This window comes from Macaca thibetana, chromosome 1 (assembly GCF_024542745.1).
Source record: "Macaca thibetana thibetana isolate TM-01 chromosome 1, ASM2454274v1, whole genome shotgun sequence".
In the NCBI taxonomy this organism is placed as follows: domain Eukaryota; kingdom Metazoa; phylum Chordata; class Mammalia; order Primates; family Cercopithecidae; genus Macaca; species Macaca thibetana.
Genome location: NC_065578.1, coordinates 36,091,335 through 36,116,198, shown reverse-complemented (window position 1 = coordinate 36,116,198; position 24,864 = coordinate 36,091,335). Strand labels below are relative to the sequence as shown.

The 24,864-nt window shown below is 48.5% G+C and overlaps 1 protein-coding gene across 1 annotated transcript in view; it reads left to right on the top strand.

Annotated features, from left to right (window-relative positions):
• The first annotated feature begins 6,128 nt into the window (after nucleotides 1–6,128).
• The window catches only part of MRPS15 (mitochondrial ribosomal protein S15), a 602,556-nt gene continuing 583,820 nt past the window's right edge, over nucleotides 6,129–24,864 (top strand). The window contains exon 1 of the mRNA XM_050800399.1: nucleotides 6,129–6,132. The gene's annotated coding sequence lies outside the window, so the exon portion shown is untranslated. The remainder of the gene's footprint in view (nucleotides 6,133–24,864) is intronic.

The window sequence follows — 24,864 nt, the reverse complement described above, 5'->3', positions numbered from 1 at the left end:
CCCTTGCCTCTACAGAAAAAGTGTGAGTTTGGGGATGTGAGCTGGCTATCTGGGTTTGATTCCTGACTTTGTCACTTCTTGGCTTATGATCTTGAGCAAGTTGCTTCACTCCTCTGAGCCTCAATTTTCTCATCTGTAAAATGAGGTATTCCTACCTTGTAGGTCTGTTTGGAGAATTTGAGGAGTTGGGCATCTGGCACTTGTTAAGTATTAGCTCTTTTCTCCCTAAAGGAGGGTGAAGTTTTTAGGTCAATAAGCTTTGGAGATAGATGAGAGTGGTTGAACATTGCCTGGCAGTGCTGCGGTGAAAACTACCTTTGGGCAAAGGCCACCTTTGGGCGAAGGCCACTTTTGGGCTCCTAGGGAACATCTAGGGAGCATGTGGGTGTGAGGATCTCCACAGGAATGCAGATATACCTGGAGAGTCATCTGACATCTGTCCTTCCCATGCCTGTCCTAGCTCCTGGTGAGTGTTTGACATCACATGAAACAGGCCATGGTGGGTGGATCTAGAAAAAATCCTTCTTTATATAAAGGAGGATGCTTCCTAAAAAGAATCACTACTTGAATACCTGCCACAGGCACCCCAGAGAAAGTATTTCCTGGGGTTCAGGCATATTACCCATGGTGACCTATCAATCACTGTGAACCAGAGATCAGGCAATGATGCAGGGCCAGGACGATGATGATGAGCTACCTCCTGGCTGTGGCCTTGGCCGTGTAATTTAACCTGTGTGCCTCTGTTTCCTCATCTGTATAATAGCGATGATTGCATCCATCTCAATGCGTGGAATAGTGCCTGACACATACTGAGCAATATACAAATGTTAGCGATTACAGTAGATTGGATTATTGTCCCCAACTTTTCACCCCTCTCCTTGCAAGAGGATTTTACAACCTCTCCCCATCGACTTTGAGCTTGTCCATGTAACTTGCTTTGATCAATGGAATATAGGTGACTGGGACAGTGTCCTAGTTCCTGGAAGAGACTTTTAAGAGCATCTTCTGCTTGCTCACTTCCTGCAGCCTCCACCAAGGGAATGGAGAATGGTGTATCCTAGATAATCATTATTTCTTTAGCCTAGGACCCGGAGCAAAAAGACATGTGAAATCCAGCCAAGTGCAGGCAAGCTGCAGCCCTTATATAATGAGAGTGAGAAAGAAATGTTAGTGGTCTTAAGCGACAAGATATTGGCATGGTTCTCACTGCAGCAATAGCTGATGAATACAGCTATTATTACTATTACTTCTCCATTTTATAGATAAGGAAACTGAGGCTCCTTGAGATTAAGTTACTTGTTCATGGCTACACAGTAATTAAGTGGTGGAGATGGGATTCGAACTCAGATTCTTTCATTCATTCATTCATTCATTCATTCATTCATTCATTCAGCAATTACTTAGTGAGTACCTACCCTGTGGCAGCCACTGGAAAGGCAGAGAAAGCCCCTGCTCTCATGCAGCTTATATCTGCATGGGGAGAAACAAAGAAATACAAGCCAACCAGTAAATAGGTGAAAAAAAATCCAGACAGTCATAAATGATTTAAAGGATATAAAATAGGGTGATGTGCTCATGACTGGGGAAGTGGGGAGGGACCGCTTAGAAAGGAGAGCCAGAGAAGACCCCTGCCCACCACTGAAGGAAGTGACATGGCAGACAGCAGAAACAGCAAGGGCAAAGGTCTGGAGGCTGCAACAAACATGGCATGATCCAGGAGCAGAGAGAGCCCAGGGTGGCAGGAGGAAAGAGAGAGGATGAGGATACAGACAAAGACGAAGTAACATATGGCTTTGTCATCTATGCTATGGTAAGGAGTTTGCAATTTATTCTAAGTACATGGAGGATTTTAAGCAGAAGAGAAATGTGATTGTATTTGGATTGATATGTTTAAGTGATCATGATTTTGTATGGGGAATGATTGCAGGAGGCCCGCTAGTAGACTAATGCAGTAGTGCAGGAGGGAGATGGTGGCTAGGCCCCAGGGTGATCAGGGTGGAAACAAAGTAACCTGTCTCGAGATATACTTTAGTGGCAGAGGCTGTATGTTCATGGAAGTTGGGAGGTGGAGATGAGATAAAGAGATGACTCAAGGAAGGATGACCTTTATGAGACCTTGGGTGACGATGGTGTCATATACTAAGCTGGGGAGAGCTGGAGTCAGGATGGATCTGGGGTTGTGGAGAAAAGCCAGAGTTCTGCCTTAGACAGGCTTGCCTTGAGAGGCCTGCATCGAGGGGTGCTGTGAGCAGGCCATGGGCTGCCTTAGGCCAAGTTCAGTGGAGAGATGAGGGCTGGAGGGGTATAGGGGCATCCTTGGCACATAGGTATGATTTCAAGGGACAGAATGCAATCACCTGGGCACTCTGGCATTTGGAAGTCAGTTGGAGTTATAGGATCTAATAAAACTACCAGAGAAACAGGAGCCAGCGAGGTACCGCTGTCCAATTTCAGAGGTGAAGCCCATGGTGAAGGAAGCTTCATGGTCCTTGAAGTCTGAGACTTTGCTGTCTGCTACGGTCATTACCTGCCGAGTGCTTGAAATGTGGCCGCTCCACATTGAGATGCATGACAATTACAGAACACACACCAGATGCCAATGACTTTGTACGAAAAACGGAATGTAACAAAGCTCATTCACCCATCAAATACATTGATTACATGTTGGAGTAATAATATTTCAAATATGTTGGGTTAAATAAAATATAGGGATAAAATCAATTTTACCTATTTTTTTCATTTCTTTTACTCCTAAAAATGTCAGAAATGTAGAACATTTAAAATTACCATGAGGTTGGCATTTGATGCTTGCATCATTGTGTTTTTACTGGGCAGCCCTACCTTACAGGGACCACAGTAGGGTGTCGCCCCACGCAGTGATGTAATTGCAGAAGCACTGCCCAGACTTGTCCCCAAGACTCTCACTTTCCTGTCCTCTAGGGTCCCTGGGCTTTCCCTACCAAGAGTAGGTGTCAAATTTCTCAGTAAAGACTCTACTGACAACTTCTCATGGGAGTTGAGCAATGAGAGCACATGGACGCAGGGAGGGGAACATCACACACCGGGGCCTGCCAGGGGTATTGAGGGAAAGGGGAGAGGGAGCATTCGAACACATACCTAATGCATGCGGGGCTTAAAACCTAGATGACGGGCTGATAGGTGCAGCAAACCACTATGGCACATGTATACCTATGTAACAAACTGCATGTTCAGCACATGTATCCTAGAACTTAAAGTAAAAGTAAAAGAAAAAAAAGACTTTACTGATGACTTCTCACTCCAGCCCATAAGGACCTGTTTTCGCCTAGAAAAATCACATGCAGCTTTCATCAGAAAAAAAAAAAAAAAATACACACAACACGAAACTAAAGAAAGGAGCAAGATTTCCCTGATGCACTGCCAAGTGGCTGTTCTATTTCCCACAACTCCCTGTAGTTTCTTCAAACACAAAGATGTTTGCCACATGGTCAACGAAATCATTTGGGGAAGTGTCAGAAGACCATACGTGGGGCTGGGGAGTTTGGCAGCCATGAGACTTTCCCGTTTCCCACGATGGTCTCTGCCCAGGGCCCACATTTGGAGTATTCATCTGTCTCTCCTGCTCAGAGCTCCCCTGTAAATCCACCACCCCGTCAAACCTCAAACTCACAAGGATTGCCATTTAGGGTCTGTGTGGGCCCCGGGGACACCTTGGGGCTCTGAGCAATGATCATCTCTGCCTTCAGGGAGGAAACCTGAACACAGTAGGGTCAGGCATTTTTTGGGATAGTGTCATTGTCCCTTGCCTGCTCCCAGCCCAGACTGGGAATGTCACCCTGTCCTGGGCCCATGAAACAGGGCAGACCCTCAGTCCAGCAAGACAGGGACCTTAGAGATACAGAAAGAGCCCAAAGAGACCACATGAAGAATTGGTGAGATGGGGAGAACACAGAACTCAGAGCAAGAAGAAGACCCCTGGGATGGTGGGGAGTGGGGGGCAGGCCTGAAGAACTCAGAGGAAGGGAGAGATGAAAGGAAGTGCATTCATTGACTCAGTTGTCCATTCATTCGTGAAAGCATTACTGAGTACCTTCTATTCGTGGGCACTGAACTAGGAGCAGAGAGGCATAGTGAGTGAAACAGGCCAGGTTTCTGCCCTCAGGAGCTTGCAGGCCTATTAGGAAGATATTAAACAAATAAACATGTGGATCGATTTAAAATGAAAACTGACAAGTTCTCTGAAGAATAGGATATGAGGTTACAACATTACCAACAGAAGCAGTCTCGTGAATCTGAGAAACCAGAAAACATATCCCTGAGGAAATGATGTTTGAGGTGAGATCTTAATCTCAGTTAATTGTACAAAAGGGAAGTTGGGTATGACAGGCACAGGAAACAGCATGTGCAAAGGCCCTGTGGCCAGCGTGGTCTGCATTCAAGGGATGGAGGGCACTGTGACCCGAGCAGCTGCCAAGATCAGTATCACAAGACCATAGACAGTGGGACTGTGATGGATAGGGTTTGGAGTGCTTGAGGCTTCTTAAATATACCAAACTTCGAATTTGCTTTTAAAACTTTTTCTTTTTCCATTTCAAAGTTTAGGGGTTGTTTTTTAAATGCTGTTTATGTCTGAAGAAATCTGAACACAAGAACTTGGGGAGTTTCAGAGGTGATTAGCACACATGTAATAGTTGTTGGGTTTTTATTCTTTATTATAAAGTAACATAATGCTCAATCTGGGAACTTGTCAAACATAGAAAAAGACAAATTCTAAAATGGACCTAAACCCACTCTCCACCGATTCTCACTGTTAAGAGTATTGATGTAGCATCTGTAAGGTTTTGAGCTTATATTATAACATCTACCAGCCACTGGACTGGAACTTTTCATATGTAGTCTTATTTTGTTCTCATAGCAACCCCATACAGTAGTACTGTTATTATTCCCATTGTACAGATTAGGAAAGTGAAGCTTTGAGCTTCACTGGACTTTTCTCTAGACTCATCTTCTACCATGCTTTTTCTAGCTATTTCTGCTCTAGTCACACTGCTCCCCATTCCTCTACTCCAGTCTACCCCTGGCCTCAAGGCCTTTGTATACACTGTTTCCTCTGCTTGTCATACAGTTTGTTCAATGTCATTTGAACGAGGTGAGAAGTAGCTGGGCTGGAGTCCAAATCCAAATCCGTCTGACCCTGAGCCCGCACAGATCGTTCAGCTTCCTTTGTGGGTCATATCCTCATCGTTCTCCTTTCTGTGCATACGTATGCATTTATATTTATATTTGTACTCATACTGACGGCATTACCCAGACTGTTTTGCAGCCTGTCCTTTTCACTTTGCAACAGATCATGTAAAATTTCTCAAATCAACATCTATTCTTCTACAACACTATTTTTAATGTCTGCATAGTATTCTGCAGTTCAGACTGGTGATCTGCAAACATTAGCTCACGTGGGAACTCATTGGAAATGCACATTTGCAAGCCCCACCCACCCCAGACCTACTGCTTTAGAAACTCTGTGGATGGAGCCCAGGAATCTGTATTCTAACAAGCCCTCTGGGTGATTCTAATACATGCTAAAGTTGAAGAACAGGTCCTTTAGATGTTCTGTATCCTTCTTAACTCGTCTATCATTGGTATATTTAAATCATTTCCAGGTCTGGCCATCAAAAAACAAGGCAATTTGGGAAGTCGAGGTGAGCAGATCATCTGAGGTCAGGAGTTTGAGACCAGCCTGGCTAACATGGTGAAACCCTGTCTCTACTAAAAATGCAAAAATTAGCCAGGCATGCGCCTGTAATTCCAGTTAATAGGGAGGCTGAGGCAAGAGAATCGCTCGAACCCAGGAGGTGGAGGTTGCAGTGAGCCGAGATCCCACCACTGCACTCCAGCCTGGGCAACAGAGCAAGACTCTGTCTCAAAACAAAACAAAACAAAACAAAACAAAAAAACCAAGGCCAAACAAGCATCCTCATATCTGTGAAGATCAAGAAAGTGGTTTTAAAATAAAGCAGGTGTCAAAAACCAAGCCAACAAACAAAAAATACATTAATAAATGTTATATATGAATAGAAAACCAGAAGAGATTTTGGTCAGATCTCAGGAAATATTCTATTTTTTTTTTCCTAGCAGGACCGTCTGGCAGGGGGGATGTCACTGGAGCCCTTCGTGTCACCTGGGGGGATAGCTCGCTTCTGTGGGCAGCCTAGGAGTTGCCCTGCTGCCATGCTCCTGAGCACTGTCCACGAGCTCCGGGCCTTCTCTGGTAGTTTCCGGGCTTTTGGGTATAATGGCTGAGATGTTTGTTAAAGAGACAGCTGCTGTCTGGGCTCACCCAGCAGGGGGAGGGCAGAAAGGCTTGGTAGCTGTGGAGATGGAGCTGGAGGGCAGGCTGCCTCCTCACCTCTCAGCCAGAGATTTCATTAAGCAACGGCCTGCCGAGAGGGCTCTGCCCCACTCCTCACTGCTGCCCTGCCAGGCTGCCTCCGCCCTCATTAGCTTGAGGCTGAGCCCAGACTTGTGAAATAAACTCCGGGCCCTTCCCCCGGGTCTTGGAAGACACCGTCCATCTGATGGTGAGTGGAGATCTGTCAACGGGGCATTTTGCTGCCTGTTCCGGAGCCCAGACTACCATTGATGCCTGCCAGTTCTCTTCTCATTTCCCATCCAAGGAGCGAGCCTGCCTGTTGGCAGGAAGTTTCCTGGAATCAAATGGGCCTGCCTGAAGTATGGCTTAACCAAAAACTAAGGAAAGCAATTTTAATGCTCTGGGGTGTGCCCATTTCCTTGCCTGTAAAATGAGAGTAATCATCCCTATCTGGTGATTATTACAGAACATGGAACAGAACTTGGGCTGCAAATGGTAAGGGTAACGTATGAGATGGCTTTTGTTTTTTTTTTTAATGTCATTGCTGTGCTTTTTTGCACAGGTCTTTGGGAATATACTGACCTGGGTTCAAATCACAGCTTTTCTGCTTACCGACCGTGTGACCGTGGATGAATTATTTCTCCTTTCTGAGCTTGCATTTGCCCATCAGTAAAGCAGCAGTAATGACACCTGCTTTGCCAAGCAAACGTGAGGACTGCATGGGCTAACGGGGAAGAGAGCAGCCAGCAGGGTGCTCAGAGCACAGTAGGCTACCCAGCAAGTGTTTGTTGGCTGGATCTCAATCCTTCCTGCTTTGGAGACCTCCTCCTGCTGTGCAGGAGATGGTACCATGTAGCAATCTGCCTTTCAACATCTGCTACCTGCAAATGTGGATCCTGGCTTCACACAGGGACCTTGAACATATTACTTCACCTCTCTCTGCCTCTGTTTCCTCATCCATACAATGGGAGAAAAAATAATACCTACTTTATAGGGCTCTTGTGAGAATAAGATAAAATCATGTTATTAAAATGTGAAGGCTGGGCATGGTGGCTCATGCCTGCAATACCAGCACTTTGGGAGGCTGAAGCAGGAGGACTGATTGAGGTCGGGAGTTCGAGACCAGCCTGGGCAACAAAGCAAGACCCTTTCTCTACAAAAAGTAAAAAAAAATTAGCCAGGCGTGGCAGTGTGCACCTGTGGTCCCAGCTACTCAGGAGGCTGAGGCAGGGGGATCCCTTGGGCCCAGGAGTTCCAGACAGCAGTGACTTATGATCTTGTTACCGCACTTCAGCCTGGGCGACAGAGCAAGACCTCATCTCAAAAAAAGAAGTAAGTGTTATTAGGTGTCATTATTACCATTTTTTCAGAAGTGGCAAAGGCTGAATGTTTGTATCATCAAACATCAAAAATGTGGCAATGTCTGGAGAGTTGACTCATCTTTAGTTTTGATTGGGCATTCAGTTGACAGATATGTATTGAGTGCCAATCATGTGACTGGCTGTTTACTGGCCTTCCAGTGCCTTGAATTTGGGGTTTGTGGAGGATTTTATGCACAGCAGAGAGGCCTCATACCACAGACGTAGGAGGGCAGAGGGGTTACGGTGAGGGTCAGAGGAGGTGGGCCACCCTTGCCACCTTCCAGTGAGGAAGTCAATTACTCAGCTTGTGTAGCTGCATCTCAGGACAGTAGCCATCTTTGACAGCCCTTCTCCCACAACCTCCAGAAAAGCAAGACCTTGAAAAATTTCAGGTTAAAAAGCAGCTCTCAAATTCCACTGTAGGTTATTCAAAGGAGAAAAAGAATAAAAATCAATACCAACCCAGTCTCCGGTTCTGAGGAGCAGTCACATCTTGTTTGTAACCCGAAGGGATCAATAAGAGATGCTTCTTTTGGTCCATTTTTTAAGCTCAATACCATGGATGCAATTTGGTTGACAATTATGAACAATCAGTTATCTTGTACGGTCTTGCTCCGGCCGCTGGCTGCCCGATCAGGGTAATCATGAGCTATTACTGAGGGGGCGGTGTTGTGGAGGGGCTGGTTCCTACCCGCTCACCAATGATCACTCAGAAGGAAACAGAATTTGCCGATCAATTGAGTCACTGGGATGGAGAAGTTATGAATACTCTGACACAGAAGCCTGGCTTCTTGAGTTTTCAGACCCATCAGCCAGGCATAGATTCCTATTGATGAAAGCATCCATCTCCCTGGCTTGGGCAGTTTCAAGGGGCCAAGAGTCTAGGTTAGGACTTGCAAGAGTTCAGAAAATCAAGTGCTCATTGCTGCCCTCAAGAATGCAGAGGGACAACTGTCTTCATGACACCAACATCTGAACTGAGTAGATAAAAAGCTTCGAGGCACTCCTGGGTGTTAAATGCCCCAGAGACAGGCCTGAGCTTGGGCCTGGCAATTCCCTTGTGGGGAACATTCCTCCAAGATACTTAGCATGTGGCCCACTTTGCTGCCAGAACCCGCAGGGCCAGCCCTGTGCAGCATGGCTGAGCACCAGAGACCTCAACCTCTTTTAGATTGTGGGCATCTTTGAAAAACTGGTGAAGGCTCTGCATCCTATCTAAAAAATTGCTTAGACACCAAAAATATGCATTAATTTTAATAGGGGCCTATGAAAACTAGGATAAGAATGTCAAGGCCAAGGTTTGGGAATCAGATAAATCTTAATCCCCGTCTAGGCTCTACCATTTGCATGCCATGTGATTCTGGGTAAGTAACCTAAGGTCTCAGAGCCTCAGTTTCCTCCCTGTGCTGGGAATGGTAATAGTATCTACTTAAGAGCATCGCAAGATAATCCATGAGAAACACTAATCCGTGTGCACAGCATGTAATAAGTGATTAATAAACATTAACTGGTATCATTGTTAACATGAATAATAATTAATTGGAAATAGCTAAAGTCGTAGAGGAGAGGTGATCTCTCTATGCTGCATCTATAAAATCGGACATACTAGGACCCACCACACAGATGCTTTTTAGGAAGTGTTATTTAAAAGGATTTGTGTGACACATTTAGCTCAGACCTGGAACATTGTACGTGCTCAATAAATAGTAGCTGTTTATTATGATTATGATTGTTAATATTTGTCACTAACGAATGTTAGCCATTGTGTCCTGGGCACCTCCCATCTTCCCAGGAGTGGGCTGTGGCCAAGGGTGAGCCAGAGACCCAGATAATGGTGCTTATAATAGACTGTGGCAGGGTGGTGGGGGGTGGGGAGGCAAAACACAATCACATGATGCAAGGTCTGTCATGGACATGCTGTGTGACCTTGGCTAAGTCTCCTTCCCTCTCTGAGCAGCACTTTCCCTTAACATATAACTGGAGATTGAACTCGATGATCTCTACTGGTCTAGACTCTAGTTGTCTCAACCTATCTAATGAACTGCTGAGGAAATTTCCTATGGCTGACACTGGGTCATGCCAGGTGTGGCTTGATGGAGAGGGTGGGCCAGGAGGAAGAAACAGCACAGGCAAAGGCAGAGTGTCCTCCTCTGCCTCCTCCTTTCCCTTAGAAACTTAGGGCTTATTGCCTGTGGGGACTTCCTGGAACCTCCTGGCCACTGGGGATCATCCCCTTCCATCGCTGCTCATTGGCCCTGCAGGGCCGCCCAAGTGTTGTCTTCAGTTCAAGTCCCCTGATATCACTCCCAGAGAACTGGGTGACCTTTCTGTAGAGCACACTTCTCACTGTTTCTTCTTACCCATTTAGTTATATGACTCTTTGGTTCAAGTCTAATTTCCTCACCAGACTGCATGCTCCATGAGGTCAGGGGCCATAGGCTTAATTCACCCTTGCATTTCCAGCTCCTTTCCAAGTGCCTCCCCACATGGTAAGTACTTGATATATACTTATTGAATGGATGAATGAATAGAAGAATGGATGGATGGATAGGTTAAGAGGAGAATAAAAAACTTTCTATAGAGCCAGCCCCTTACAAGTGTGAGTTCAAAGGAAGGTGGAAGGGGATGGAGCCCTATATATCTGGAGGTCAGTGTTCTGAGGGTGTCTGAGAGGCATCACATATCTGAATCAAAATCCAGGTCTCCTCCCAGCTCATAGCATTGCCACTAGCAACAGGATGGAGTCCTGGAGTCCTGGATATGCCCCTATCCTTTTCTGAGTCTTTGCAACCCTGCCCCAACACTTCTTCCCACTGAATAGCAACCTTGTGCTCTTGTCTTCCTCACCCCAAACCATCCTGCATTCAGGAAATGATCTGACTCATTCAGGAGCCCCCGAGACTTAACTGTTTTCCATTCTTGGGGTTATTTACATTTTGATAACTAGGGCCTTAAAAATTAAGTCCAAGGGGTGAGGTAGAGATGTTGAGACAGCAAGCCCTTGTGTGGAGTCTCTTCCTGGTGCTCAGAGAGGTCTCTGGGTGATGAGGGCTCGGGCCCTGCTGGTTGATGTCCTCTGGGCAGGTTTGTAGGTCATGCACCTTTTCTTCCCAATCCCCATCCCCTGAAAATGTTCTTTATTTCCAGAATCAGGCTGGGATCTCTGTTGTGGGTATCATGGAACCTTTCAGAACCCAGCTGCAGGCTCTCCTTAGTCCGTCTCCACCCCGCCCCAGACTTACGTTCCTCTACCTGCCCAAGCCACCCAACCTGGCTGGGAGCCCGTGATTCCTTATCTCCCAAAGATGTGGCTCCTGAGCAGGGAAGCAGAGGTGGAACTGGAACAGCCAAGCTGCTACAAAGCCAGAACCAGGTTTGCAGGCAGCCCCCAGCCACTCCCTGTAACTAGGCAGAAGCTGGTCGGGAGGAGGAAGGGAGCGAGAGCAGGCACGCAGCGCCAGAAAAACAGCCCGGTGAAGTGCCTGCAAATCCTTCTTTTAAACCATCTCTCAGAAGGCCCAGATGGTGATCAGCAGCCCCAGAGAGAGCCCCTGGGTGGGGAGGTGGTGGAGGGAGATGGGTTAAAAGGAAGGGGCCTTTTCACAGCCTCCCCAGGTTGGAGAATTGGTCTCCCAGTGAAAAGCAGGCCCACTTTAGCCTAAGTGACTGGTCTGTGCAGCACATTCATCTGGTATTCATGAGTATTCATTAACTCTAATGGCAAGGCTCGGCGGGCTCTGACTTGGATACTCCGCATGGCCTTGCTGCTCCCTTCCTGGGCCACTATGTGATTTCCCATTAGTGAAATGAACACGTAGAATGCAGAGTGACAGTAGTCTGGCCTGCTGGGCGGGGCGCACACACATGCACACGCACGACTGCACGTGCCCACAGAGGCAGGCACATTGGGCTGGGTTCCAACCCAATGCCTGGGTGAGGGTGGCAGGAAAAGCACCTCCAAACCCAGCTAAAGACCCTCAGGGAGTTGTCTGGGGGCTGCTACACCATGAGGTGCTAGAGAGTTACAGAGGAAGATGACTGACCCAAAGTTAGGAGACCAGGGATCAAGTCTCAGCAAACAGCTAAGATTTGCTGGGTATCATTGTACCCCTGACGCCGTACCGTATATGTAAGCTGCCTTGCCCCCTCAAATCTTCACCACAAACACTCAAGTGGGCATTATTATCCCATTCCATAGAACAGGAAATGGAGATCAGGTAACTTCTTGCCATCGTACAACAAAGGGGCAAAGCCAGGATTGAAACCAGGTCTGTCAGATTCCAGCCCAAACACAAGCCAGCGCTGTCACTCTGCTACTTACAAAACCCATGGCCTTCTCAGGGCCTCAGTTTCTTCATCTGAAAAGTGGAAGCTTACACCTCTTATTCCTTGGACATAAAATTATTGTGAGAATGGCAGGTTAGAGCCACAGAGGCAGACAGACAAATAGATCTACTCCCTGAGAGTTCTAAGCCTCTTTGTCCATGTTAAATTCTAGGCTTGAGATGCAGACTGAAAAAGCAGAAGGCATTATAGATATTCTTACCATGAAAATCCTACTCTAATAACTCAAGACATTTTCTCTTCCTTGTGAAGAAGAGTGCAACTGACACATTATGGGAGAAGCACCCCTAGCCAGGTTTGGCAATGTCTGGAAAGACTCAAGGTGGTGAATTTCTGAGAATTCATTGCCTTGAGGGCAGAGGGGAGAGTCAACAATAGGTACCTAAGATATCTGACCCTTCTGCAGGGCTCTGGCCCACCCAGAAAGAAAGGGAAGTTTCCCAACCCCTTCTTGCATCTAACCACCCTTTGTCTTGTTGACTCTTTCTTAGGTCAGTTCTCCCAGGGCCTAGGCTAAAGGACATTTACTTCATTTGTACCTGAGTGAGGGATCACTGAGAAAACATGAACTGGTTTTCTGAGAAGAGGACAAGGTAGCCAGAAGGCTGATTTTCTTATGTCTCAAGGGCCTGGGCACTTCATGGTGAAGCCACCAGGTGTAGCCTGACCTGGGAAGACTGAGGCAGCAGAATGCCCACTCCAAATCACAACCCTCTCCTCCCCTATCCTAACCATGAACAAAGCTGCAGTCTCCTCTCTATAGGGGGTGGGGAGGGGTGCCCAGCTTGCCAGTCTGTCACTTCCATACTGAAATGTCCCAGCTACAGGCACGTGGAGATTTGTGCATTCCAAGTGAGAAAGGTGCATGACGATGATCTGCTGATCATCTGTCCTAGAACTGGAGGAGGCCTCAGGAGAAAGGAAGGCAGGGCACTGGAGGGGAGCCGGCCAGGTTGCTGAAGATGAGCTTGCTGGAAGCCACCATGTGGGTGAAGCTTCACACTCCCCTTTGTGTGCTCAGCCCCCAGGGGCAGAGAAGCCAAGCTCCTTCCCTCACTTGCCCTGCAAATCTTTCTTACCATATTTTGTGAGAAATTCTACCCCAAGAGATTCTACACCCATGGATGTGTGTGTATACACATACTGCATATACACAGATGTAAGTATGTGTATTTGTGTATTTGTGCATATACATACACAAATATGAGCATGTTGACATGTGTGACATGCATGTGTGCATGCACATGAGTGTTTAACACACACATAGGCCCATATGTTTGCATGTTGTGTGTGTATTCCTAACCTACCCTTCTACCAACTCCTTTTCCTCCCTAGGTAACCGGGCTTCCAGAGTCTATTCTTGGCTTCTTTTCTCCTGGGTCTACACTTTATAGAAGATCTCATTCTTGACCATTGCTTCCTTCCTTCCCCATGAAGATAAAACTGCCAAATTCATCTGGACAATCTCTGCCCTCTTTTCTGAACTCTCAAGCCTTGTTTCCAATGGATGATCTATGTACATCTTAAGCCCTGTGGTCCCAAATTGTCCCTTATCACCCTCTTCCCTAAACCAGTGTTTCCTCCAGACCTAAGTATTCCTGGGATTGCATTCATCACCATCCAGTCTCCCTCATCTCTCACCTGTCATCTGTTGGAGGCCTGTGGCTCCTCCCTGTGAAATATTCCCTTTTCTGTTTTCACTGCCGCCATCCAGGGCCAGGCTTTTATCACCACAAACTTGTTCTACTCAATAGGCCCCAGCTCATCTTTCAGCCGCCGGACCCTCTGGTCCCAATCCACCCAGTTCGGGGGGAGTGGAGCCATTTATAAAAGCACAATCTGGATCTCACTTCCCATTCCAAACCTTTTGCTGGGTTCCTATGGCCTTTGAAGCCAGCTACACCTGAACCCAAATCTCCCCTCTAGCACTTGCTACCTGTGGGACCCTGGCCATGTTATGGGGCCTCTCAGAGCCACACCATGGTTTTCACAGAGTTATTATGAAAGCCAGGCAACACAACATGTGAAAGTACTGCGGAGTGTCTTTTATGTAATATGTGTGTTACATAGATATGTTTTGATATATTTTATAAATATGCATATGTATTATATAAAATATATATATGTTCTTAATATCACTTCTTTGGGAGAGAAACAGTGATGTGTGTGTGTATACAAATATGTTGGATAATGAGTATTATATATGACTGCATGCGCAGAATTACTTTTATTTATCTATCTTATATTCATTTTTTATTCATTCAGCAAGCATCTGTTGACACCTATTATGTACTATGCATCGGCTCAAATGTACAGAAAGATATGAGTTCTAGCCTTTACGAATTTGCCACTATATATGAACTTCCTCTCAAGTCATAAGCCCTGAGAAAAATCCAGGTTTATCCATCAAGTCCTAACTCCCTTTCTCAGTCAGGGTTCCTGGGGGTGTCATGGTATTTTCAAGGAGGCCTGGCTGGAGTTATTTGCCTTGGAAATCACCAGGCTCCACAAGAAGTCCTTCTGCAGCCTGGAAATCCTGTCCCTTGCCCTGTTTTTGCACTGAAGAGCATGAGGCCCCGTCAGTGCAGATGGTGGGCCTGGGCAGAGGGGCAGAGGTGGAGCGAGGCCCCTGCACACTGAACCTGGAAAAGTCAGGCTTGCATTTGAGCTTGCATTTGAGCAGGGGAGGTGGAGGTCGACAAGGCTCCGTCAAACTGAAGTCTTTCCAATTTGCTTTCAGGAAGGAGCTCCATTAACGTGAGCGTTCGGGGAAAAAAACAAAAACACTAATCACCATCCGAAATGTACATGCTATTTCCCATCTGGTGTGCGGAATTGGATCGTCTCGGGAGTCTCAGGAAAATGCAGCAGATGGGCTGGGTTTGGAGCTCGTCTACCCACAGGCAGTGGGGAGAAGAGGAAGAGACTTGGCACGGGAAGCCGGCGTGTGTGAGAGATGGGGGGCCCCGCCGGGTCCCCATCAACTGGGTCCTGGAGGAACCCTCCCCACCCTCAGATGCCTGATGCAGCCAGAGCAGCTGTGTTGGCTGCCCCTGAGGCTTCTGGTCCATTATGGGAAACAGCAGCTCATGCTCTCAGTTTGCAGAAACTATACTCAGGCAGCATCAGTGCCAGGGAAAGATGCGAGGGGATCAAACACTTGCCGGTGTTGCTTCCTAGATGTGCCACTCAGGCCAGTCACTCACCATAGGTCATTGACAGTGCCTTCCAGAGTCATCAAGAGGCTCAAATGAGGTCAATGGGAAGCGCCTAGCACCGTGTCTGCATGGGTTATTATCCGGTTTGGATGACCCCAAGAAGGGACTTGGAAATGCTCCATAGGGGATGGATGTTGGAGAGAAGACCTTGCCCTCAAGCTTATGGCCTGTTGGGCTGAAGAAGAGGTGCCCAGGGTACCCCACTATCACCACTGCAAAGGGGCATGTGTGTTACAGACAACAGCTCATCCTGTGACCTTCACCTGGAGTCAGAAAGGAGAGGGGGTTCTGCTCAGCAGGCAGGAGGCTGGAACCGCTCCTCACTGGTGCAAACAGAGAAACTTGGGGATGAGTGGCAGACAATCAAGGGGGAAAACAGGGTCCCTGGAGAAAAGAACCACGAGGAAGGATGCTCTCAGAATTCTCCATGCTCAGGGTCCCTTCTAGAGAGGAGATGGCTCCCTCCCCCTCCTCCTTCTGACCCCCCACAGATGACTGCTGTCCTATCAGATGGCAGAATGCCACAAATGCCTTTCTTCTCTGCTGTGACTTTCAGTCCCCCTCCCCAGAGCACTCCCTCCCCCAAACATCTAATTAAAGAGAGGAAAGTAATTAAGGAAGGGCACGGAACATTCCCCGTTAACACTGAACTTAATAACGCCCCCAACCCCTCCCCCCACTTTCGATCCATAAATATGACACGCAGAACAACTCACTGCAACACCAAATTGTTTATTGCTTGCTAAGCTGGAAAGCACTTGAATTAACCTCCTGCATAAGTGGAGTTAGGAAAGATCCAGGCGTCTTTAAGTGGAAAGAGGACATGAGCCAGACAGAGTCCTTATCAAGGAACCTGGAGGATGGGGCCTCATTCACTCCCTCACTCACACACCCATTCATAGGAGCGTTTACTGAGTGCCCACTCTGTAATAGACCATGTGGTAGTGCTTGGGAAATAGAGGAGAATAAACCAATATTGCCTCTGCAGTTGGAGACACGTTGTCCTTTGCAGTTTTAAAAATGGCAGCTGTGGCCCAGTGAAGGGAGGGCTTGCTATACTTGACAGAAGACTGGGCTGGAGACTGAAAATAGATGGCAGGACCCTCCCATCCTACCCCACCTTTCTGGCTGGACCATTGCAATTTAACAAGCCTATGATGTATTTCAGGCGCTGTGGGGGTTATAGAGACAAGGCAGACACTGCCCCTGACCCAGAGAAGCTCATAGACTGGGAAGACAGACTGGGACACAGCACTAATTGTAGCCTTCAGAGACCTATTCCTTAACTGAGATGTGTGCAAAGTCCAGGGAAAACACAGGGCCTGGAACAGTTAACTGTGGGGAAGTTGTAGAAAGGATCACAAAAGAACTGACACTGAAGTTGGGTTTTGAAGCATAAGCAGAAATTCCCAATGGAGAAAAGGATACAGAAAGATTTAGGTATCATACCTAGAAAGACTGTGTAAACGTGCAAAGGCATGAAAGTAGATGGGCTGTTTGGGTTGAAGTGGAAATGGATGGAAGAGGTGGAGAGGGTGGGGAAGTCACAGGTCAGGTAACATTAGAGAAGAAATAATTAGCCAGGCACGGTGACTCATGCCTGTAATCCTAACACTTTGGGAGGCCGAGGCAGGCGGATCACTTGAGGTCAGGAGTTCGAGACCAGCCTGGCCAACATGGCGAAACCCCATCTCTACTAAAAATGCAAAGATTAGCCAGGCGTGGTGGTGTACACCTGTAATCCCAGCTACTTTGGAGGCTGAAGCAGGAGAATTGCTTGAACCCAGGAGGTAGAGGTTGCAGTGAGCCGAGATTGTGCCACTGCACTCCAGCCTGGATGACAGAGTGAGACTCCATCTCAAAAAAAAAAGAGAGAGAGAGAGAGAGAGAAGAGATCATGGGCAGCCCACACAGTGTGGTATGGCCTATATGGTGAGAGAATGGGAACCCGGCTACTTGGATGCTAAACCTGGTTCCACCACTTACTGTTTCTCCATTTCCTCATCAGCAAAGTAGCAATAATAACAGTGCCTACCTCAAAGGGCAGTTGTATGGATTAAAAGAATTAATACATGTGAAGTGCCTAGAATGGTGCCTAGCATGCAGCAAGCCTTCATTTGTGTTTTTTATCTCCTTCAAGGCCGGGAGGGGCTTATAGGGGAGATTCCCCTTCCGTGTCCCCTAAGTCCCCAAGTGCCTCTGCTTATGATTGACCTCTTATGGCTATCCCACCCTGAGACACTTGTCCAGGAGCCATTAGAGGGTTTTGAGCAGAAGAACAGCCCCCGCTTCCTTTGCATTTTGTATTTTGGAAAGGTCCCTCCAACAGTGACTGAGATACAGCGTTTTGTACTATTGTAACAGAATACCGGAACCTTGGCAATTTATAAAGAGCAGAGATTTCTTTCTTTCACTTCTGGAGACTGGGAAATTCAAGACTTAGGGGCCCACCATATCTGGCAAGGGCCTTCATGCTGCAGCATCCCACAGAGGAAGAGGGAAGAGCAAGAGAGTGCAGAGCGCAAGAGAGAGTGGAATTTGCTTTTATAACAGCCCACTGTCATGATAACAAACCCATTCCCAAGATAGTGACAAGGATCCATTCCTAATCATCTCCTTAGATGCCACCTCACTCTCCTTTGTATTTTCTTTTAAAAATTAAAATGTTCTAAAACTGGATGGCAATGATGAGTGCATAAGTTTGCAAATTTACTTAAAAATCATTAAATTGTACAGTTTAAATGGATGAAGTTTATGGCATGTAAATAATACTGCAATAATGCCATTTTTAAAAAATGGCCCCCAGGTGATCCTAGTGAGACAACTCAGCCTCGGAGGTGGAGTGGGCCCGGGGAGGGGAACTCAGAGCCTGACTTCAGGGCTGGTGGGTGCCATGGGGAAAGGACAGAGGCAGTAAATCTCGCAGGAGCTTGTTCAGTGCTTGCCTGGATTTGAGGTTGCTTCCCTGGGCTTAAATTCCTCTCTCATCTTGATTAAGGAAGCCACTGGATTTTGCTGAGGGCTCTCCCTCATCTGGGCTCCCACAGTGCCCACATCTGCCTGCCAGTACAATGCTTGTCCCAATATGTGGAATGCTCTGTTTCCAGGCCTGGCTCTCCTGGTGTCCTGCGAGTTCCTCAAAAGCGAGGACACAGAGCTGGGCAGAGTAGGTGGTCCCTGAGAACACGCTGGGTACTCTGGGAATGCACCATCCCTGGCTTCCTGGGCAGTGTGTGGATGATGCTTCAGGACCTAGGTGGGGCCTTCAGGGATCTGGCCCCGCAAATGTCCTCTCAAAAGCATATGCTAAGCTTGGCTTTCAACTCTTGGTTGCTTCAGCAGCTATTCTTGGCAAGACATTTCAATTTCTCCTCCTCCTCCTCCTCCTCCACCCACCATCCGCCTTCATTTGTGTTTTTTCCCCCTTCAAGGCTGGGAGCTGTTTATAGAGGAGAGTCCCTTTCCTCGTCCCCCAAGTCCTCAACTTTGTCCCTTCTGCTCTTCTCTAGGTCATTATAACTCCTACCCATCTTCCTCCAACTTCAGTCTGGGTCGAAAGCTCCTACTTTGGATATGACCTTTAGTTTGTCCTTCGCCCCTGTGTGGGTTCTCAAGTTCTCATCCATCCCCTCAAACCCTACACATGTTCCCTTTATCCTTCTCTGAGTCTCCATGATCTCTACCTGCATCCCTCTCTTCCTGTCTGTGCCCCTCAGCATTTCCCATTTTTCCCCTTGGATTTCCCCTGTGGCCCTATAACCCTCCTGTGCCATCTCGGCCCCTCCTAGTCTGCCTGTGACAGTGGGTCACCAGGAATGCTTGAAAAAAATCATAAAGACACGGTTGAGGGAAGCAGCTTGGTAGATTTTTGAGACTAGCTTGAAATGTGATTGGTGTAAGAGTGTTCCCTTGCATTATCTAGCACATTGTCTCCATGTTTCACTCAATGGTTTGTGTGCTGTGTGGACACGGGACCAGCCCCAAACTTCCCACTACAGGCTGTGGAATTCTAGTCCATACCCCTGCCTTTATGTCCTGGCTTCTGGCCACAGAGCATAAATTAGCAACATAATGACCATCTAACTGGGGACTCCCTGGAGCATGGCCTGCCCAGTGGGCTCTCTGGAGTGGGGCGGGGGGTATGCCCAGGAGAAGAGTCCTGTAAAAAGCCATCGGTGGCCCCATCCAAGCTGCTCCTTCATGCTCCTCTCTTCCCTGGGGCAGTGAGGCCACCATCAATGGCCCAAGTGCCCTGACCCGAAGTGTAAGGAGCCTCCTGTCCTTTTGGCAGGGAGGGTCCCTGGGTCATGTTGGATTCCCTCCTATCCCTGAAGAATGACTATCAAATGCTTATTCTCCATTCCCATCGCCTGGTTCCCGTCTGTCCTCAGTCTTTGAGCTTCTCTGAGTGTCCTGGTGCTTGGAAGGGTTGTGTGTGTAAGCTTGAGAGCAAAGGGACTCTGTTGGCTGAGTGAATAGAATGAAATGAAGCCAACTCAGAGAAAGGAGGCTGTGGCCACTGGCACCTGTCCCCGGTTCATTTACTCAACCCAACCAAACCCAGGTGGAGGGCTGGAGCCTGGGATTAACTGATTGGCAGGCTTGGGATCCCTGCCGCGCAGTCCCCCTGCTGCCTCAGAGATAACACAGAACTGGGGCTGGCTCCCACAGACAAGCCTCTTCCATCCCCTGCCCAGGCTCTGGCCCAAGCCTCTCCCGACTGCCTGCCTCCACAGCTGCATTCCTTCTGTCCCCTGGGAGACACAGCAGCACTCAGCAGCCAGGCCTCGGAGCTCCTTCTGAGTCCTCGGGGTCCCAGCACCCCACCCCCTGCCCCAAGGCTTCCGAAGGGCCCCAGTTCTGGGTAGCTCCAGGACGGGAGTGTCCTTCTTTCTAAATGGATCCTCCTGAGTTGTTCCCTCAGGTCAGATACTGGGCCAGTTCTCTGGGGATGGGTAGATCCTGGACAGAGATGCAGGGAGAAGTTGGGAATATCACCAAGGTCAGGACCAAGAGGAAGCCAAGGTGGGTAGGGGTGAGGGCTTTCTAAGGAGGAGGGATCCTGGAGAAATGTCAAAATCTGTCAGCAGGTTTGGGGTGCAAGCCATAAGATTTCCTCCCCTCAAGGCAGTCAGCCAGCCCTCTGGATGAACACAAAGACCCTCGACTCAGCAACCCCACAGCTTCTGCAGACCTGGTCCATGTGGTTGGGGATGGGAGAGAGTAGAGGAGCAGCCTAACATGTGTCAGTCTTTCTGAGCCTTCCCCACCCCACTCACATGCAGCCTGGTGAACCTGGAAGCCAGGGATCCTTCTTAGTGTGTGTGTGTGTGTGTGTGCACGTGCGCGCGCGCGCGCACACACACACACACACACTGTTCTTCCTGCTGGAGGCTTGGAGGAGAGAGTTCCCCTGAGGCTCTACTCCGAAGTCTGACACTTCCAAGCAGCAGAGACAGTTGATCGCTAAGTGTGACATGCCCTTACAATGTGCCAGGCACAGTTCTAAGCACATCACATGTATTACCTCATTTAATCCTCACAACAGCCTTGCAGGGCAGATGCTATTATTATCCCCATTTTAAAAACAGGAAACAGAGGCACAGAAAATTAGGTAAATTGCCCAGGGATGCTCAGCTGGTAAGAGGCAGAGCTGATGTGAAGCCAGGCTGTCTGGCTGCAGAGTTCATGCTTTCCCGAGTTGTGAGTGGATGTTGGTAGTTCTGTGTGTGTGTGTGTGTGGGTGTGTATGTGCAGTAGTATGGGCATGTACCTGTACTGGTGTGCTTGTGTGTGTACAGGCACAGCATCAGGGACAGGTATTCATTCATGCCCAGTTCCCTTCAATGAAACCTAAAGGAATTTCCTCCTTTTCTTTCCCCCAAGGAGCCTGTAGGTCTCCCCCTGCCCAGGCTGCGTTTGCCTCTAATCAGTTCATGAAGCTGGTGCTCAGCCTCTGCCCTGTTGCCAGGAGGAGGAACAGCAACAAAGCAAGGCACATCTGGACACAGAGGTGGTTGGGTGTGGGGTGGGCCTGAGTCCTAGCACCTGCTGCAGCTGGCATTCTAACCACTCCCAGCCCCATTCTGGACCAAACACCAAGTACTTCCTCCAACATTTGGTGGTTGCTGGAAAATCTTATCTCCCTGGAGTAAGGCAGGACAGAGGCTGTATCATTAGGGATCTGCTGTCCCTCAAGGTTGGGGCTAGAAATGTCCTGATCAAGGCCCATGTCTGGCATCACAGGGAGGGAGGAACCCAGTGCCCACTCCCCTCTGGACCTGGGGCAGGGAGGCAGCATCTCTTCCCATTGCCTCTGTCTCCGTCTCCCCCTGGCTCCTCCTTCCAAGTGTCCGGACATGTGCTCATCTCCACTCCAAGCCTGGCTGTCTGCCGCCTTGCCTGTCTTGCGGGCAGAGAAGCGCCATACCTCTGTGCCAGAGAGGCACAGGTGTGCCTGTGCCACTCACACAGTGTACCACCTACTGGAATCTTGGCGGAGGGCAGACTTGGGATGGGATCCACGGGAGAGACAGTCTGTGGCATAATTAAGAGTGAACAAAACACAAAACAAAACAATGTTTTCCTTCCTCTCTCTTTTCTGCCACTTGCCCTAATTATTTTCCCACTTTAAAATTCTACATCAACTTTAATTAAGCTGGCCTCAGGCAGGGAAGTCTGGCAAACTTGGAGAAGTTCACTTGTTTATTTTCTTATCACTGAGTGATTGGATTTTCAAGGATCACTCTGTCTCTCTCTCTCTCTGACTCTCTAAGGACGGATGATGGCAGCCTCCTGCCCATGAGGGGACAGGTGCAGCCGAGAACTGGCTCACTGCAGCCTCTGAGGGAGGCACTTCTCTACAAAAATCTGTTGTTGGCTAACTCATGCTCTAGTTTTGTCTCCCCTCCCCCCACCGATTCCTGCAAGGTCAGGGATCCAGGGCAGCAATTGTTAAGCAGTGGAGAGAGTGCTGGACAGGGAGTTCAGTCACTTGGGTCAGAAGCGGTTTGCCACTTACTTTTTGGGCAGGAGTCATTCATTTAGTCATTCATTCATCCACTTTTTAATTCATTTGCTCATTCTTTCACGTTACCTCATTTATTCATTCTCACATTCATTCATGTATTTGTTCTTTCCCCATCATCTGAACAATATGGGCCTACTTCTGCCCTCCCCAGCAATATTTCACTCCTCTGAGCCCATTTCTTCCCTCCTGCATCCCCGGGTTGCTCCAAAGGCAAGAGATGATGTAAGTGGAAGCCAGGATGGCTCTTGGCTCAGTGAGGTGGCACCGTGGGACACCTCGGATGTTACACCCATCACCAGATGTGGACTCTGGGTCTTTCTGGGCCTTGGTCCCTGCTAGTAGGACAAATGCCCAGATGCTTTCCAGGGTCAGGGGTGTTGGCAGAATCTTGAAGTTTGCTGAATTTCATCATAAAGTGGAGGATATGAGGGTGGGGCTCTGAAGAAGCCAGGTCACCTGGTGGCTGGCGGGAGCAGCAGTGTCTGAGGCTCAGCCCCCAAAGTGACTGAGGACAGGAGAAGCAGACAGGTGTCTTTGCTGGGTGTGGTGAAGAGGCAGTGCATGAGGGACAGAGTGACTGAGCAAGTGAATGGATGAGTGTGTGAGTAAATAAGTGAGTGGGTGACCGAGCAGAGGACTGAAAGTAAATGAATGAATGAACTACTGGATGACTGAAGAAAGAATAGATGGCTAAGTCAATGAATGAATGGATGAGTGAATAATAAGTAAGCAGATGAACGTAAGTAAGAAAATGCGTGAGGGAGCAAGTGAGCCAATAATTAAGCAAAATTAATGGATGAATAAGTGAATGAGTGGGTCATTGAGGGATTGGAAGAATTAATCAGAGAATGACTGACTGAATGGTGAGTAGATGAATGGGTAAGGGACTGAGTAAATGAACAAGTGAGTGATTGAGTGTATGAAAATAAATGGATGATCCTATAAACAGATGAATGAGTGAATGGATGTGATGGAATGAATGAGTACATTAATAAATTAATTAAGGAATGGATGAATGAGTGAGTGACTGAGAAGCCACTTTGGTCCCCACCCATGGTGCTGAGGAAAGGGAGCCTGTTCCCAGAACCTGGGAGGCAAGGAGGTGCTGGTTCTCTGTGCATAATTCCCCCCACCCTGCTCCTCACAGAGCAGCACAACCCCCTCTGCTTCCAGCCCATCAGCTTCTGTTCCATTATGTATAGATACAAATGGGGTTGCTGTGTATCCTTTACTCCTCCACCAGAACTGCACCCGGACTATTGAACCGCAGGTGTCAGTAAAATAACATATCTCCGGTGGCTTGTCTACCTGTATCCCTCACTGCTGAGAAATAACTCACAGCAGCGGGTTAAGCTGACAATAAACGCAGGAATTGACTTCAGTGAGAATGAGCTTGGCTGACTGTTGACAAAAATCTAAGGTGATGCAACCTTTGCTGGGCTTATTGCTTGCTCAGGTGGCAGCCTGGCTATGCTGTTCCCTTGGGACTGGGATGAGGGACAAAAGCTCCAGGGTGATGAAAGGGTACCTGAGCCAGAAGGCAGGTCACGGTGTCCTGCAGAGGGCTGGGGCATGACTTTTATGGTGAGCACACACTTTGCCATTGAGAGAACACTGTGCAACAGAGTAGGCAACGGGGAACGCCTCTTCTCTTCCCTCCCTGCTCCGGCAGTTGACAAAGATCAGGTAAGGGCTGGCAGCTGCCTTCCTCTCATCATGGCCCCACTCTGGGGTGAGATGAGGCAAGGGAATCACTCCCCCATTCCCACCAAGGCACCCCGGGTGCAGGCTTGTGGAGTAGCCTGGCCCCATGGTAGGACATTTAGGGGAGTGGCTGAAGCCCCATGGCTTCAGCGTCCAGCCACCGCCAGCAGCCTGCCTACTGGGTAGCAGGAAGGGAGCTGAAGGTAGGCAGGCCTCGGCAGAGGGCACTCAAGTCCTAGGAATCTGCACTCAGCCACTGCACGCGTCTACTCCGTGGTTTCCCAGGGAAGCAGAGATCATGAATCTCGGTAACTCGAGCCCAGGGCCTCATCACTCACTGCGATTGTGGGGGGATTGAGAGCCAGAGTGGATCAGTCTAAACAAAACACACACACAGGGGACTCCCCCAAAGAGCACAATCGGCCACCACTGGGGGCCCCTCCCGTCCGTCACCTGAAGTAGCTGGGGAGGGGTGGGGGGAGGAGGCCAGGGAGGTGCTGGCAGTCTCAGGTTTCTTCCTGGGAATCCTACCCTCACCCCCCACCTGTGAGCCAGTGGGAGACATGAATCTCACTGGCAGCAACTCGGGCCAGCTCAGCCGTTTTCAGGGATGTTAATGAAATGCGGGAGCACTTGTCCTTTCAGACAGCGGCCCCTTTTATTTGGGAATGAAAAGCTGCATTAGTCTGAATGAGGTTTGGAGGCCTCATAAATCCGGCGCTGGCTGCCTCGTGGGGGAGCAGGGAGCCGAGGCCTGGCTGGTGGGTAGACTTGTTTACCAACAATGCAAAAAGCCAGGATTGGCGGCTCCCAATGCCCGGAGGAGATGCGGCTGGAGATAGTGCCAGCCCTGGTGCC